Consider the following 18641-nt stretch of genomic DNA (forward strand, 5'->3'; position numbering starts at 1 on the left):
ATTAAAAAAAATTTGTCATATCTGTTTACATTATTGTAATAGAGTAAAAATATAGGCTACGAATTTCGGTCTACTTTTAAATAGCTTTTTGTTAATTTATTTATTCACATTTTTTTCGTGTGCAAGAAATATATTATTTGCACACCACATTTATATCTAATGTTCTGTGCATCAAAACTTAAGTGTGTTTAAGAAGATTTTCAAACAATGGTCGTGACTCGGTTAGAAGAAATGAATACCTCTCCAGTGGCAAAAGTTAACCAGTGTTTTGCTAAGTCCCGATCATAAAAATGTGAATTAAAAGTATAAAAATCATATAAATTTTTTAAAGTTACAATTAAATTGTTTTGTGCCATAATGCAACAAAATAAAATAAGTCTTCTACAAAACAAATGCAATTCTTCTACAAAACAAAATTTGAACTGATTAAAATATAACTACGAAAGTGGTATTATTTTATACTATATAATTTTTTTTCAAAGCTACAGAAATCATTTAAAAATCTATAATTATATTTTAAATCTGGCAGTAAAATGTATTGTTTTTACAATCAAAACTGTTCGAAAATTAGCGAGTTGATTTTGAAATTTAACTCATTTAACTGTATTTTTTTTATTCTCTGGGTGAACTTATAAAATTTGAAAAATCTTTTTTCTTTTCCCTTCCTTAAATTTTGTTGGTGCGAAAATGCTCTTATATATTTTTATTAAAGATAAAATCATTAATTGACGAAGTCATTTAAAACTGATTGTGGTATAATATGCATTTCCCCTAGCTCAGACACTTTTGTTTTGACGGTTACTCCTCACAACCTTGGTAACCTCGCGATTTAAAATAAATAAAAGTTTGACATTTATTCTTCTGTCAAACGCCTGCTTAACACTTTGACACAGAATTTATATTATACATATTTTTCTTACTTTTTCCTTATTTTGTATTAATTTACTTCAAAATAAGTGGAAAAAAATTATATTTAGAGTTATAATAATTTATGGTTTTGAAATACAGCATGAGACATCGGTGTCTTTTTCTACGTTAAAGGTAAAATCTTCCAAACAGTAATTTTTAAAATGAGCAACTGAATTTCAAAAATGTGGGTTATCCCTTTTTTATTCCTATGTCTTCAATTAATTTACTTACGTGCATAAACAACCCCTTCATTTTAATTAAAACTATAAATTGTAGCAGTATTTAAAATTAAATAAAATGTTTCATTCGGTATTTAAATATGAAGAACCACTTTTATTTATATTCCGTAGAAATTCAAAAAAAGAAATTATTTTTTTCTGTTTTACTTTGAATTTTGGTTATGTTAGTAATTTCCATTGGGCGACTGTTTATTGTAGTTCGATTGTTATAAGGACTATTGGTCTAACAACAGAGAGAGATAAACTAATTGCATTTTCCTTCCATAGCCAGAAGCAAAGTAGATCTCATAACGATGTTTCATTGCGTAGAAATATCGTGCATTATCTCCAATGAATGTTCAGAGCATTTTCTTGCACAGAGGTTGTTTCCGTAGATAACATGCCCTTCGGAACACCAGTAGTGCTGGGGCTTGCTTCGAGGAAGGGGGGGGGCATTCATGCAAAACTAGTTAGTGATGAAGCTGGGGGGTGAGAGAGAGAGATGGGGCGTTTGGGCAGGGGGTCCCCAGCACAATTCCTGCCCGGTCGATATTGCCAGATGTCTCTTTGGAACAAAATACAAGGGCGGTCGACTCTAGGAGGCCCCCTCTGCTCTCTAGTTTAGAACAACATTAGGTTGGTGTGGAGATCTTTTACTTTGTGGTTCGCTCTTCTCTATTTATTGAACAGCAGCTCGCAGAAAAAAATCTCTTCTGGCAAAGTCGTTAAAATGCTTTTCCCCTTTTATATTCGATACTCCATTAAGGTTAGGTTTTTCTTCTTTATGTGTACCATCTTTCGAAATGGCTTTAGTTTGTCATGGTTTTTAGAATTTCCATAAAATATTTTTAAAAAAATCCAATTTATAGTCTTATTTTGTTTATTTAAATCTTTAAAGTTATATGTGGCTCGCTTGCCAGCTCCCACTTAAATTAGGGTGCAGTTGAAAATGCGTATTAACCAAAGGCATTTTCCCCCAAAGATTTAGATCGGTTCAGCTTACATAAATCATGTAATTTCTAAGAAATAGTGTTTCTAAAGAAAAATCGTCTAAACTACAAGGTAATGATTAAACAAATAAAAAAAAAATAAAAAAAAACTTCAATATAACCACTATAAAAGTTTAAATAAAATGTTTCTTTCATCATTATAGCTATTTTAGAATGCGTGCCATAAAAATAATGAAGTAGCATTGAAAAATGAAAATACTGTTTCGGTCTATAGTTCTCTAGTCCAAAAGTACCTGTCACGGTCCAAAAAGTCATAATATCAACTCTAATTGGTAAATGAATAAAATATTAACTTACTGACAGCGAAAAGTTAATGAAAAGGAAAATCAATGTTTTTCAGCTATTAAGTCTAGGTTTTAATGGTTTTTATTTTTGTTTTGGAAAAACAGACTCAATGCATATTCCCGATTGCCTGAGAGTAAATATCTACATTTAAGAGTTGTGGAACAAAAATATATGGAAAAAATTATTTGCTTTTTCTTCATCTTTAATTAGCCTTTTCTCAGTTCATATCATAATTCTAGTTTCCTAACTAACGGGAGAAATGGCACCAAGTGTAAAAGAAAAGAAGCATGATGTATTAAATTTTGATATGAATTCTAATATGTTATCTATTTTGATACCACTTGACCGGTTTATATAATTTGAAGAGTCGCTAATTTTGCATTATAAAATAGAACTCAATGGTCTCAGTGCTGTTGAAGTTAGATTTTCTCTCTATCGCTCCTGTTCCAAAATCCTGTTCAAAATTGTATGCGTAATTTTAAAACTTGTCAAAAACTATTTTTGTCGTTTAATTTTCATTTATTTTGTTCTTGTTATTAATTATTTGGAACTGTCGGGAAAATGAAATGATTGAACCGCCTTTAAAGGGTGCCACACTATTAGAAAAATGGGTTCAGCGCTGAACCATATTACATACTATGTAAATTTGCAGTGAATTTAATAAGGTGTTTAATTGAATTGTTGAACCATAGTATCGTACAATCCAGTTTGAGAAATACAATAATGTGGCTCAACTTCGCATCCTATGAAGGTCGCAAATAAATTTGAGCAAAATTATAGTACACCGTGCTCCAACATTTCCAACAGTACCCGAGTACTTTTTTTTAAACTTTCCTTATTTTGGTAATGCAGGAAAACGCTCAAAAAGAATCACCCAGGAAGTGGTCCAGTCATCGCAGAAGCGTACAAGTATTGAATATAGTGCCATTTACAGTTAAAGTTTGGAAAAATAAATAATTAATTCAACTAGAGCAGTGGTCGGCAAAGTGCGGCTCCAGAGCCGCATGTGGCTCTTTGGCTCCTTAAGTGCGGCTCTGGCACAAATATCCACGGAGGGCACAATTAAATTTTCATTTTAAAAAAAAAAAACTTAAAAAATTTAAATACAATTGGTGGATTTAAAAAACAAGAAGATATGGGGCTCTAAATTCGAACGTCTTTGTGTTGAATTGGAAATATTGGAGGAGGAAAAATGTGATGTTAGTTCACAACACAAGTGGTCTTCTTTGAATGACCTGGAGAAGGAAAACATGATCATTTTCAACGCTTGGAATAGTATTCCTGACTCTTTCGATCAGCTGAAAAAGCTCGCGTTTGCTGTTCTTTCCCTTTTCGGTTCTACATATATATGATAACAATCTTTTTCAAGCATGAACATTATCAAGAGTAAACTGAGAAGTCGTCCTATTGATGAGAACTTGGATCCATGCCTAAAATTAAGAACAACAACATACAAACCTGACTTACTCAAACTTTCCAAGGAGATGCAAGCACATTGTTCGCATTAATAAATACTTATTAAGTATGAAATTTAGTTTTATTTAGTGTACTACTTATTTAGTGTAATAAAAGCTGACGAAATAAGCAGATTTGGCTCCCAATTTTTTTAAAAATTGCTGTAATGTTCATATTTGGCTAATAAGTTTGCCGACCACTGAACTAGAGCAATGTTAAAAATTAATTTCGAGCATTCCATTGATTAAGAAAAAAGGCAAATAAGTTTTCAGTGCGATAAATCATTCGAAAAATTACAACTGGTACGGATCTAACCATTCATTTCATTTTCATCAACTATTTCTACGATGAATTTTGATTTTGGATAAGTTTTTCCTGAAAATGCATTTCGATTCAAAATGCATTAGCGGAAGTTATTGCACGAAATACGAAAATAAACATAAAAAAAAATAATAAAATCATATGGCTGGGGGAAGAAACATAACCACTTTAGATCAACATAACGAAATAAATACTCATAGAATGTTCTAGCTCCAGTTCATTACCTACTTGAGAAAATGACATTCCTCCCCCGCTTTTTTGTGTGGATACAATCATAAACATATGCGCATCCAAATTCCAACCCCCCTTTAGCCTCCTATTCCAGAATCGAATAAGCCCTTTCCTTATATTGAAAGCTATAAACTTCTGGGTGCATTATATAGCTACCTAAATACAACAAAAAATAAAGAAAGAAGGAGTATAGAAATAATAACCCCACAAAGCTAGGGGGTCTTCTAGGTAACGAACTTGCATCCCACTGTGGTTAAAGCTTCGTTTTTTTTATTTTGTGTATTTTGTTTTTAGCCATGTGCCTTCGTTCACAGCACTTTGCAAATACCCTTTCCACGGGGGAAAATAATAAAGCAAAAAAAAATCTTATTGGAAAAAGATCGACCGTATTAGCATTGGCAAGGAAGATCTGAATGAGGTTTGTTCTTTGTTTGCTTGTTTTTTCGCTTACAACTTGTTGGCCCTCTACAAGAAACGTTAATGCTCCAGAAAGTCTGGCCAAGGCGTGATTATGTTTGTTTTCTTTTTTATTATTATCTTTTACCCTGTGCTCCATTCTTTTTGATCACAAAAAAAAGAGAGTGGGGGGGTGAATAAACAACAAAAAACGTTGCGTATGTAAATATATTTCCACTTTTCATTTGTGTTTTATGCGCGGAAAACGCTTTGTTGTAGAGGGTTTATTTAAAATGCGAAAGAAATTTGCATGCAAATGATTGTAGTGTGGGCCACGAAGAGGGGGAATCTGGTTCTGTGTTGGCGCGCCATTAAAATCTAATCAGCAAACGAAACGTTGCATGCAGATGATTTTTAAACAGGCAAAAAGTGGAATCATCAATACTTTCGCGAAGAATGTTCTTTTGTGGAAAGGGGGGTTTAGGAAAACACTGATGGTACTTGTCTGCCGCTTTTGATCCGTGAGAAAGTAGTAGACGAGCGATGATGTTTGGAACAAACCTTTCAGAAAAACGACTTGTTTCGAATCTCTGTTATTTTTTTGAAGCACCATCAAACAAAAATAACAATGCATATGTTTTCGTAAATATCGATTTAAACTGTTTTGAATTTATGTTTTAATCGTCGCGTTATAGGATGTTTATTTATGAATTATATTATTTTGATTTATGGTGGTGGTAGGTACTGTCGATCTTTCCCTAATAAATAATTTGGCTATATTTAAAAAAAAAAAAAAAATTTAAGTATTGGCATTTTCTAGGCTTTCTTCCTTATGCTGTTTAGAGTGTTGGTACGCTATAGTCTGCAAATTTACTGAAACTTTTGTTTTTATGTTAAGTTAAACGAACCATATTATCGTTCTAAAACTGTTGTAAGTTGAACCACAATAGCGTTCTATTTTCGCGCCACTGTCGGTTGTACCGTATTTTTCTTTTTACAATTGACTTCTTAAAATTGTATATTAATTGAAACAAAAGAATATTTTGACTGCACCTTATAAATTTCCTGCATATATATATATATAAAGAGAAAATTAGGATTTTTTTGACTTAATATAAGGACGTTGTCCTTTGAACCATATTAATTATTTTCTTGAACAATATTCATTTTTTCTCTTGTTGCTTAGCTTTAAAACTATTTTTAAGAAATTGAACACTTGTTTTACTTGTTTAGTTTATGAATATTATGTAGTAAACTTACTTTAATCTATTTCCCATATATAGGCCAAATAAATTCGAAATATGTTTGTAAGTGCGGTTTTATTAATTTTATAGTACGGTTATAAGATAAGCTTCATAGAATAGTTTTAGTAATAACAGTTTCAGTTCTATAAGAACTATAAATGGTTGCTATACTTCTTATAGAATGGTTATGCTAGCGAACAATGAAAAAAGTACAGCATGGTCTAGCTACATAAGTTGTGAAAGTATGCAAGACTCGAAATCTGCTTGACAAAATAAATTTTACATTATTACAATTGCTATAACTGAACTATTATGGAATGTTTCTGTAATTAAAACTATTCCAGAAAACCTGCAACAAACACGGAATTTCCGTAGCTTATGAAATTATTTTTCATAGTAATAAAGATAATGCATTGATAATAAATTAGAATAAAAGGAATTTTATCTATCGCTACGTATAACTATTTTAAACAGTTATAAAAGGTGAGATTGACTAATAATCAGGTTTCTAAGTTTTATAAAATTTTACTTGTTTTAAAAAATTTAGCAGTACCCTTAAAAAAATTATCGCTTAAACTTCTAATGATGGAGGGTATGTATTTGACAAATTTAGCAAACGCTTCTCTAGTATGGTGTCATTGGCATTTTTATAAATAATGACCACTCCTAAGGGATTTTTCATTAATTCATCAGCCAAATAAATTCCTGTAACTGACTCTATTAAGCCTGTTGTTTTGCTTTCGTGAAAATCGTAACCTGCCAATACAGCGGCAGAATTCTGTTGGAGAAGAGCTTTTTAAAAATACAAGAAATTCATGAGGAATGTTCTCGTAAGTTGACCTTTACACGAAATTGTGGTTGGAGGGGATGTAATCATTCCTCGCCACGAGAATCCGTGCTATGCCATGTAAGTTCTTTCCTCAAAACAGCTACCCAAAACCCCCAATGTGCGTGCCATTATACAAAGTCAGAAGGACGTACGAAACCTTCCCTCGCACTTAAAACCGTCTGCTGCAGACATTAAAACTTCATTCCAAAGGGGAGAGAATATTTTCTCTCTTTTGATCTCTGCAAAACTTTTGCTTCTCCCATCCCCGCTTTAGCATGCAAAATTCCACAGCGTGCTATTACAACGAAGAACTTAAAGAATTTTCTGAAATGTGGTCACAAGGAAAAGTTTCCCCGAATGACGGATATATTCGTCGTTGTATATGCCATTACCGATCTCTGGGTTTAGGCACAGTTATAGAAACCGTAATAAAGAGTTTTGGATATTAGAAGAACTTTTCTTAGTTTGTACTGGGAAGTCAGGTATAAATGGATTACGAATTCGAAACAATTGTATCTATTGTTTGTTCTTTCGAAGGTTTGCCAACTCACATAATATACCAGGCCACTAATAGTGTGTGAGGAAGGAAGCTAGCCTTGCCTGAGTAAACTCGAACGCCAGTGAACCCCATTTACTGCCAAGGTAAACCCCTTGGGTGTCGTTTGGGTTTTCCCTTGGCGCCCCCGGGCAGAGCCTAGACCACGACTGTAATTAGAAAAGAGATTGTGTCCAACCTATCTTTTCTCTCTCTCTTTCCACCCTCGCATCTTTCCTTCTGTTCTCTAGATTGGGATTTGAAAGGGGTGGTCAACTATATTTGGCGCATTTATTGCCTTCTCTTTCTTTTCTACTAATTGCAGAATTCAATTTTTTTTTTAGCATGCAGTTTGGAAAGATGTTCACAATTATCTCATCTGAGTATATGAATTGTCAATTGATGTATGATGGCCAAAGTTGATTTGTGTGGCGTAATCTGTCAAAAATTTTGTAACGTGAACCACAATAGAGTGGTTACTGCAACCTTAATATGCCAAATTAGGTTATTATAGTGCTTCTTAACTTGGATTACACAATGCAATGGCTCGTCTTGGGCGGAAACATACCTTATTCAGACTGCAGCAAATTTACTCAGTATTATGACTCAAAATTTTGATATATGATTTCACTGAGTGTAAATGCCAAATTTATAGTTAAAACATTTCTGTGAAGAGAAAGCAATAGCATATTAACATGTATATTTTTAAAGTTCTATGAAAATCCAGTTATATTTTTTATAATTTTAAGAGAGAGAGGGTAATTTTTTACATTACCTTTAAATGTTATCAACTTAATTAAAATTATTGAATAAGCTAATACAACAATTTTACAAAATACGTTCGGAAGTTCAGAGCGTCCAATAAAAAAAAAATTAAATAAATAAATAAATATCTTACCATTCTCCTTCATGATTTTCCAATTCTGAAATTAATTTCGAATTCTGAATTCTCCCTAAAATTCTGAATTTGGAAAGAGTTCTTGCCATTGTTCTTCATGATTTTTCATTTCACATTACATAATTTAACAAATTGCACCTAATAATTTGATTATTTTAATTAAGATAATTTTCATTAATTTCTCTACAATTATTAGTTTATAAAATGTAGCGAAATGTATATGTTCTGAAGTTGAAATCGCCCAAAACGAAATTTATTTCTGAAAGAATTCTTGTCATTTTTTATTATTATTTTCCATTTGAAATTAATTAATTCAGTGAATTGTAACGAATTATTCAATAATTATAGATAATTTTCATTAATTTATCTAAAATTGCTGAATGAGACAGATACCTTCTCAGATAATATGTATGCCCTAAAATTCACCCCCGAAATGAAATTTAATTTCTGAAAGAATTCTTGCCTTTCTTCTTTATGATTTTTCATTTGAAATTAATTAATAAGTCATTGGCACCTAATTATTCAATAATTATAGATATTATTATTTTCATCAACGTACCTAAAATTATTGTATAAGGAGGGATAATTTCACTAAATATGTATGCCCTAAATTTCAAATCACCTAAAAAGAAATTATATGTTGCCTTTTATGGTCAAATCAACTTTTAACTTAGAACTGAATCAACTTTGTTAATATGTTTCAACTTTTTTTTTTCAAAGTAGGTACTAATTAACTCCCACTCTGCAATCGCTTAATTTATTTGTTTATTTTTAATAACGGCAGGCACTGAGCTTTTGTTCTTCGCCTTAGAAGACGCCGGAAGTGTTGCTCATTTATCGTTACCCAGTGGGCACCTGTGAACCAATGTCACGGAGGCGAGCAACATTACCCACGCCACACTGCCACAAATACCCGTTCATAGGGTGGGCCACATTCATACATTCACACATCAGAGGACAACACACAGAGAGAGAAACATCCATGCCCAGAGCAGGATTCGAACCCGCAGCCATTGACTTTGAAGTCAGGCACGCTAACCACTCGGTCACCTGACCGGCGTTTATTTATTTGTAACGTTATACATTTCATCTTGATGTGCAAAAACTTTTTCTTATAAAGTTAACTGTCAGATTAGCAATTTAAACTGGTTTCTTTTTATTTATTTATTTATTTTTATTTAATTTTTTTTTAACCGTTCGACAATTAAAATAATTATGAAGTTAATTAAATTAACAACCAATTATGATTATTAATTTTAATAAATTATAATTATTCCCGATGTAACGTATCTGTTTTTTGTACTACAATATTTATTTTGATTTTGTGTACTTTTTCTCTTTAATTGATACATGCTAAAACGAATATTTTTGTTTCGTAAGGAAACAAATGATTGCCTTATGTTAAAAATGTGCTTTTCATGCTTTACACGTAGAATATAAACACGCAAAAAGTATTAATTCACCAATGTGTGTTACACTTTATTTCATCTTTTCGCATCTCATTCTCATTTCACGTTGTGCAACTCTCATTAATTGTGTCACAATGATATCATTCTATTATTCATTAATTGCTCAATTAAAATCGTTTTATCTCAACGCACTTAGAATTGCCATCATGTATGTTTATGAATACAACCTCTTACAATTATTGCCCGCCATGCTCTTTGATTGACAAGGCTCTTCTTCAGACCTTTGGCAAAATTATGTCATTCTTTTTACCATTAATTGTTCAGCTACGCTTGCAGAAAAGAAGAAGAAAAAAATGTATATTATGTTGTAAGACATTCTACAAATTTGGTCGCCACGATCTTTGATTGACAAGTCAGTCGCCAAATTATTCTGGCAACATCCAGGCGAACCTTTTAAATCAAGAAGGGGAATATATTTGAAAGGATTGGGAAAAGGGTGGACTTGCTCTTGCTTGCATGTCCATTAACCATGATTGGTTGCTTTTAAATCCCCTCGATGTCCTGAAGGGTGACATGATAATGCGCCTTATACAGGTGCCTTAATTAACTCTTTTATGAATGAAAATTCACGATCCTAGCGTATTTATATTTTATGAATGAAATATTGAACTCGTTAAAAGTGTATTTCCGCATGAAATAACTGAGTTAGCATAATGGATTTTTTTGTTGAATTACAGCTCATATTGATGTTTGTTTATGATCATCTTTTACGCACAGCATTAACGATTTTAAGGGAACAAGGCAATTCTTCTTCTAAAAACAATCTTGTTTTAATCTATGTATATCTCGTAGTTTGAAATTTATTTGGTGAATAACTTTTCTAAACGTACACAAGAACTTTGTATCAAACTAACAATACCAATATCTATAAAGTAACATTATGCAGCCTATTTATGCATACATGAATTTTAAACAAAATTATTTATTTTTGTTTAAGAGTACACATTGCACAATAAAGTTGAAAACTTGAGCGTAAATTAATTGTTTTGCTCTTTTTGGTCCACTCACGTAGATCAGTAGATTTTGCTAACTATACTCAAAATAAAACTTCAATGTCAGCAAAATTTCTTTTACCTGATACTAAAATGATACTCTTCTCATACTAAAATGTATTTATGTACACCTAATTAGTGTACACTTTGAAATACTCAAACGTTTATACGTATAGAGATTTTACATACTAAAATGTATTTATATAGAATAAATCAACACATTAGTACATACACACCTTAGTACTTTTAATGTACTACATATCGTCAGAATGTATTAATTTTATTATGCATTAATGTATGTATTATGTGAATAAATCATCATATCTCATATTTTGAAACTTTCATTGCATAGAGATTTTTTTTTTTTTTTTTTTTTTTTTTTTTTNTTTTTTTTTTTTTTTTTTTTTTTTTTTTTTTTTTTTTTTTTTTTTTTTGCTTAACTGTATTTATGCCTCAACAAATCAACATACACTTTGCAATAAGCAAAAATTGTTTCATCTAGAGATTTTTCCTCCTTGAATGTATTTATACACAACAAATCAACACTTTGAATAAACAAAAATTCTTTCACTTATGAACTTTTCATACTAAAAGGTATTCATGCGCAACAAATCAACGCACTCTTTGAAATAAGCAGAAATACTCGTACTTTCACCTGTCAGAATGCATGTATTTTTGCATAATAAATCATCGTTTTGAACTAAGTGAAAATTCATTCTCGTAGAGATTTTTTTTGCTGAAATATATTTGTGCACAACGAATCAATACTTCGTATGTGCATAAGTTCTTCCACCTATGGATTTTTTATATTAAAATGTGTTTATGCACAACAAGTTAACATACACTTTGAAATGAGCAAGAATATAATTATTTTGAACACTTTATATTGTCTTTCCAATTCTTAATTGCTCTCAACCTTCTCAAATACATTCTTCCTAAACCCGCAATATACAAAATACTTTAAAACACTCGGTTGAAAAATAAGTTAAATATCCCATAAAAATAAATGAAGACGAAAAAAAAAGTTCTTTTTTTTTGTAATAATTTCTCTCCCTCGAGTATTTTTTTACTTACTTCTTCATAGGTATATTATTTCTAAAAGCACAAATTACTTTGACTCCTTTTCATTGCCAGATCATTAATGTGGTATTTTTTTTCAACTTTTTTTTTTTTTTTAATTCTTATAATTTTCCACACTCATACCAGCAAGAGAATCCCCTTTTCTTATTAATAATAAACATTAAGGAATGGGGGGGAAATGCAATTTAACCCCCCAAACCCCCCTCATCCTGACGTATCCCCTATCTCTCGGTAATGACTGAAGGCGATTGTAATGTTAATAAAGAAAACTAAGGAAGCTCTCGGTTTTCTAGATTTTTTTTTTTTTTTTAATAATTTTGATCCCCTCCCCCTACTGATATGATGATAGTGTTAATTGCTTTCCCAACAATTCGTAACATGAATGCCCTCCGAGGGTGAAGAGGAGATAGAATAATGGAAGGAAAAAAATTCGAAGAGGGTTGAATAAGAAAAAAAAAAGTATCTTCGAATTCTAAATGAATAGGAAGGAATTGAGAAGTATGCAAAAGGAATCGAGTGCTGTTAAAATAATAAAAGAGAATCTTTTATATTCTTAACTGTGAGCCGATACTTTAGCTTGGTATGTGGTATTTTTGGATTTGCTGATGAGTTTTTATTTATTAAAATTCTTTTTGTTTGTTTATGTAAAAATGTATAATATTTCTCTCAAAATATAATTTGCTTTTCCACCTTTTTTTGTATCTATTTCTATTTATTTCTAAAAAAGAAAAAAAAGAACAATTTTAAAAAATGTATGTAACTATTTCCACTAAGTATTATTGGCCTCCCATTTTTTATTATTATATTTTGTAATAATATATGCTGTGAGTTTTTTTTAAATCATTTCTTTTCAATAAAATCATAAATTTTCTTTTGCATTTTTTTAATTATAAAAAAGAGGTTCTCTGTTTGTATAAAACACATACTACATGTCTGCCGTAAAACAGATAAATGCATAATAATCACACTATCTAAACTCAAGAAAAGTATAAACATATTTAAGTCTACAGTTGTTATTCGGTTATCCCTTTTCCATTTATAAAAACAAAGTGAAAGTTTTATATATTTGTATTATTTGTAGACAATTGCTTCATGCCTATTTTTTGTTTAGATTTTCACGAGTTGTTGCTTGATTAGCTTACATTCAATTCTGATCTATTTTTAAAAAAATTCTTACGTAATTAATGTTATATTATTTTTATTTATTGTAATTGTGCCTTTGGGACGATGTGCTGATTTGCTTGCGAGACATGTTGCAGCAATTCATTTACACAGCGGCCATTTTTTCACAAATATTTTCGTTGTATGTTTGGTTCTCTAAGATCCTGATCTTTACTAAGTTGCAAAAGTTATCAACTTAAGAGACATTTGCACGCAGACTTTGTGCGTCGCATGCGTAGACTTGTAGAGAAAAGAGTTGAATTCACGTCATTAGGTGTGTTCACCTTTAAATTTCCAATCATTCCTATAAGTCTATAAGAGCCGTGGTTGCTCAGAGAATAGAGCGTTCCACTTCCTATGAGATAAACCGGGTTCGAATCCCAGCGATGGCTTTTCAATGCGAATTCCGCATCCGGATTGCACCGACCATAGTGCTGACGTAAAATATTATCAGTGGTAGACGAATCATAGGTTAGAGTCTCCTTGCCGTCAGGAAACCGTGGGAGGTTTCCGTGGTTTTCCTCTCCATGTATCGCAAATCAGGTTAGTTCCATCAAAGAGCTCAAATTTCTTCCAATACTTGATTCAGGAATTCCCTTGTCATTCTGGAATGGGTTCAAAATGACAGGGCTTGAACATTGGTAGTTGTAAACCCAAAAATTGGGTCGGCTGTTCAACGACGGTTATAAAATAAAAGTCTATAAGATTCTTTCGGACACAGAGTCTATGGTAGTTCAAGTCGACGTTTTCTTTGTCGTGTAGTTACTGCTTAGAGCTCCTCGTTATGCCGTTGTAAGCGGTTTCCAATGTGTGAGATTCAAGAAGTTGTGATTCTGGTATTTATAAAGCAGTTTCTTAAAACAATAGCTTAGCTGGCATGTACTCTTGTACTTATCTGTTAAAGACGAATCTTTTCCTGTGTTTCTAATCTTGGCACAGAATGAGAACTTTTATGAAAGAATTATCGATGTACACAGAATCCATCGTTATATTTCCAACTGAAATTTCTCTTAGAAATTTCAGGAGTTTGGTTTTACATCGTAAACAGGCGCTTCATTGGTTAGGAATTTTGTAGGATGTTTTATTGAGCATTATTTTTACAGCGCTTTACAAACTAGTTAGATGTAGGTTTTTTCTGAGCATTTTTCAAATAATCACTAGGAATCAATTTCACAACATTTAAAAACCCTATTTCCAATTAGAAATCGCATAAACGAGTGCTTTTCAATTTTGTATTTATTTTGATTGAAATTTGTATCAGATGAAGTAAAACACGTCTATTTTTACCGAAGGTAAAAGTTAACAAATATAGATAAGTAATTCAGATCAGATATAAAACGCAAAATCATTTTATTGCAACAGCAAATACTATTTAAATTTTTTTGTTGAAACTATTAACGACTTTTTAAAAATCTTTTTCATATCCTTAAAAACTTGGTGCGTTCCAGTTTTCTAAGTTCTAGTTCGAAAGTCTCTACTCCGGGGTCTTCCTATCTAGAACCCCCACCTTCTGGAAGGCGGCTTTAGTCGGAGTGGTCCATTAAAATTGTAATAGATGACCGCTTTGGGGGCCATACATCCCAAACTTTCCGACCTTCAGTTGCAGCACATTCTCCTTATCGTTCCTCGGCCATGTTTCATTTTTCTGCTCTTCGGAATTTTGAACTAACGAGATTGTGGACTTGCTCGATTTTCCTGCACGGCTTGACCCCTTGCTCAAACCTGCAATTCGCACTTTCATTCACCGCAGCCTGTTTCTGGACTGATAAGAAATCGGAGTTGGACAACGACTGGTCTACTTTACCAATACCTTCAATGTATATTTTAGGAATAGGATTTTTCCTTTTTTGGATATTGGCAACATAAACTAGACCTGCTAGTTTTGAATTTAAATGTGTAAAGATCAGATTTATGTGAGACAATCAAAGCTCAAAGTTTTAAAATATGGTATTGGTAAATAAATCAATAATTAATTGCTGGACAACGTCTGGTCTACTCTTCTATTCCGTCAATGTATATTTTAGGAATGAGATTTTCCTTTTTTGGACATTGGCAACATTAACTAGACCTGCTAGTTGTGAATTTAAATCTTTAAAGATCAGGTTTATGTGAGACTATCAAAGCTCAAAATTTTAAATATGCTATCCAGGTGTTCATATCTTGTCCGAAGGTCACCAATGAGAGGCTAGTAGTTATCGACAATGTCATCTATGAAAAGGTATCCCAATTTAGAATCGAGTCTTATATACTAGTGAATTGGAATTGTATTTTTGTAGTGGTAGACACACTACAGTGGTATATATTAAAAAACGCATTCTGAGATTATTTTAAATAATATATTTAATTGGTTATCTAAATTATTCAAACCTGTAGCTGCTCAGTTTTCTTTATTATCTTATATTTCTTTGTGAAGTCATTAATAGGTGAATCTCAGTTTTTCTAAGTTCAATACTCATTTGTGATACTGCTGTTTTACACGTAACTTCTATAACTATTATCCATAGAAATTAATACTACGTGTACTATTATAGCTGTTAATAACAGTGCCAGGTACTATTACTCATACAACACCAGTCATTGCTGATATTTTTATTTATTTAAAAAACTTTAAGATGTGTTGCTTTGCTAGATGAAAAAACAGAACGAAAGATTTTTAAGTTTTAACATAAATTAATTTCTGAACTCATATTCAAAAAAATTTCAAAATTTATAGTTCATAGTCAACTTACGTTTTTCTAAAAGGGATTTTATTTTTATTTTCTAAACGTCGTTGATCCAATTTTGAGTTTACGACTAACAGTGTCCGTAGCCTTGTAATTTTAAATAGAGTCGGTATTAGGGAGAAATTTGCGTTATATGAAAACCTCACATGGTTAGCCTGACTGCAAGGGGACTCTTGACTCTAGATCCGATTGTTACTGAGGATATTTTAAGTCAGCACTATTGTCGGAAGGCATTTTAAACATTGATAGTAGACAAGTGTATGCTATTTTTAATTTCAGTAGATCTTAATTACTATATATATTTTGGGATTTTACCTTTCAATTTGTAACAAGGGTAATTTTTTCTAAAACATTTTAATAATGACTAACGAAAAATGATACGTTTGTTTTCTTTATTATTTATTTGATAATTATTTCAAACAAGTTTAAAAGAAAGTTTAAGAATTCTGATTTTAAGTGGTTTCACACTCGTAATATTTGTGTCATGAATTTTTACAATTAGCTACTATTAAAAAAATTAAGTCGCACTGTATTCGTAGTTGTAATTATCATTGTTAGTATTTTATAGATAAATTTCCTTATTAGCATGCTGAATCATGTATTAAATTATGTGTTGCAATTTTACTTTTTACCTTTCCGTATTCGTTATGAAATGCTTGTTATAATGTTGCTACTTTTAGAAGTTTTAATCTTTGTCTCTCTCTTCCCCATTTTTTCTTCTTTTTTTTTTTCTTAATTTTTTTAAAATTCTTTGTGCAATTTTAGCTTGTTTATAATTTTGGTCACTTTTCATAAGTTTTTTTTTGATAGAAGAGTTTTATAAAGAGGAAAAAAAACACTGCAAAGTTTTTATCGTCGCCATAAAAAAAATTAACACTATTACTTTTATAAAAAAAAATTAGTTACGTTAGTGTAAAAAAGAAATATGACAAACGCGTGTCATTTTCTAAAGCACGGGGACTTAGGCAATTTTTTCCCCTTGTGTCCCCCTCCTTGTGCATTATCATTATAAAAAAATAATAAGTTTTAAAAAAATTGCGCAAAAAGTTAATTTTATCTTATTAACTTGGTGGCAAAAATTAATGGAAAAATTAATGCTAGTATTTTCTGAAGTTTGTTCCAGCGTAAAAACCACAAGTTAGCTGCACTTTGCCTCTTTTAAAAGAAGATTATACAACAGTATTCGGGAGGGGGATATATTTTCTTTTTTATATAACCATTTCCCGTACAGGTATATTTTTTTTTTAGCTTTATTCCTGCAATTTTTTAACCGCCGTATCATCAGAGCTTTGTTGAAATTAAATCTAACACACAAGGTGCATAGGAAAAAAAAATGGCGAATTTTTTCCCCTAATTCCGGCTTTTTCCTTCTGCGTCTTAAGTTTTTAACAGTTGAAATCAACGGCACGGAATTAACACTATTTTTTTCATCAAAAAAAAAAATTTTTTTTTTTTTCATTATTATTTTTTTCTAACTCCACAAGCGGAACGTGAGAAAAAATCTTATTAATGATAGGTGGTTTTATGTTGGAGAGAAAGTAAAAAAAAATTCTAAAACTTTAAGCACATTTAAAAAAATTGATTATGTTCCGAGAGCACAGGTAACCAGGTACACTATTTTTTTTTCTTTCTTCTTCTCCCTTTTCTTTAATGAAAGTAACGTTTATTAAAAAACTAGGTATACATTTTTTCTGTCTGCGTATGTTTTTTTTATTTCATTTTTTTTTTCCAACCCGACGTTTCTTGTGCGGGAAGATTAAAAAGAGGCGTACGCCACTGAGAGGGATAGAAAAACTTCTGAAAACACGCAGTAATGAAGTATTATTATAATTAGAGGTCCTCGCGCCGAAATTAAAATTTAAATGCATTGTTCGCGGGGGCTTAGTGTTTCTTTCGCCGCCTGGGGTGGAAATTTCTTTTAAATTTTTTTTTTTCGCTTTTTAATAACTAGTAGGTATAAGGATTCCAAATATTTGCCATTTTTAGAATGTTTTGTTCCATAGAACCATTAAACCAAAGTTTCTTACCTTCAAAAAAATTTTACTTAAATTATAGTTTTCTGCCAAGTATTTTGCGAGCTAGTTGACTATTAGATGTGATTTATAAAACGTTGTCAACTATTTTTGATGAATGCATTGTTTGCGTTTTGAGAATGATGGAGTTTAAAAAATGCATCATAAAATATGATTTGAGTCAGTTTTCTTTTGAATTTCTGAGGTAACCTGAGTCACTGCTAAAAGTGAATCACTATTAAATTTTATGTTAATAACTTATACACATGAATTGCGTGAAAAATATTTGTACTTTTCTACACTTTATGCGTGTGTTTTGATAATTTGATATCTTTAGATGTTAAACTTATTCTTTTGTAGTTTGTATCAATCTTCTCGATATTTTTAGAGTAAAATTAAAAATGAATAAATAAAAAAGTACTTACTTATTTACAATCATCGTATATTTTTGGAATCCTTGTCGAAAATGACGTTAAAAGATAGAGGATCGTTAGTTATTTAAACAAGGAAAACACAAAACGGTATCGAATCACTATTGAGGAAGGTGGGACAAATAACGTTAAAACCTGTTTGAATGTCCGGAAAATTGAGGAGTGAAAAGCGATTTTAAAAATTCCCCTAAGTATTATCACGCACTTACTTTGGTTCTGATGTTTTCCACCTCGCTTAACTCACTCTTAATTCGATAGTGTTTTATTTTTCTTCATTTCATATTTATTCACTAGCCATTAAAAAAAAATTTTTTTTTTACATCGAAATATTTATATCTGAAATCTATATTTCCTATGTATTAAGAACACTCGTTTCGAATCACTCTGGATATTTAAGTATAATAAAGAAATACAAGTAAATGCAATAACTTAAAAATAATTG

General features: G+C 31.2%; 1 protein-coding gene across 5 annotated transcripts in view; it reads left to right on the plus strand.

The window, feature by feature from the left end:
• Nucleotides 1–18641, plus strand: part of LOC107449226 (homeobox protein extradenticle) — a 312777-nt gene that overhangs the window by 234423 nt on the left and 59713 nt on the right. The window lies entirely within an intron of this gene.

This window comes from Parasteatoda tepidariorum, chromosome 1 (assembly GCF_043381705.1).
Source record: "Parasteatoda tepidariorum isolate YZ-2023 chromosome 1, CAS_Ptep_4.0, whole genome shotgun sequence".
NCBI lineage: Eukaryota > Metazoa > Arthropoda > Arachnida > Araneae > Theridiidae > Parasteatoda > Parasteatoda tepidariorum.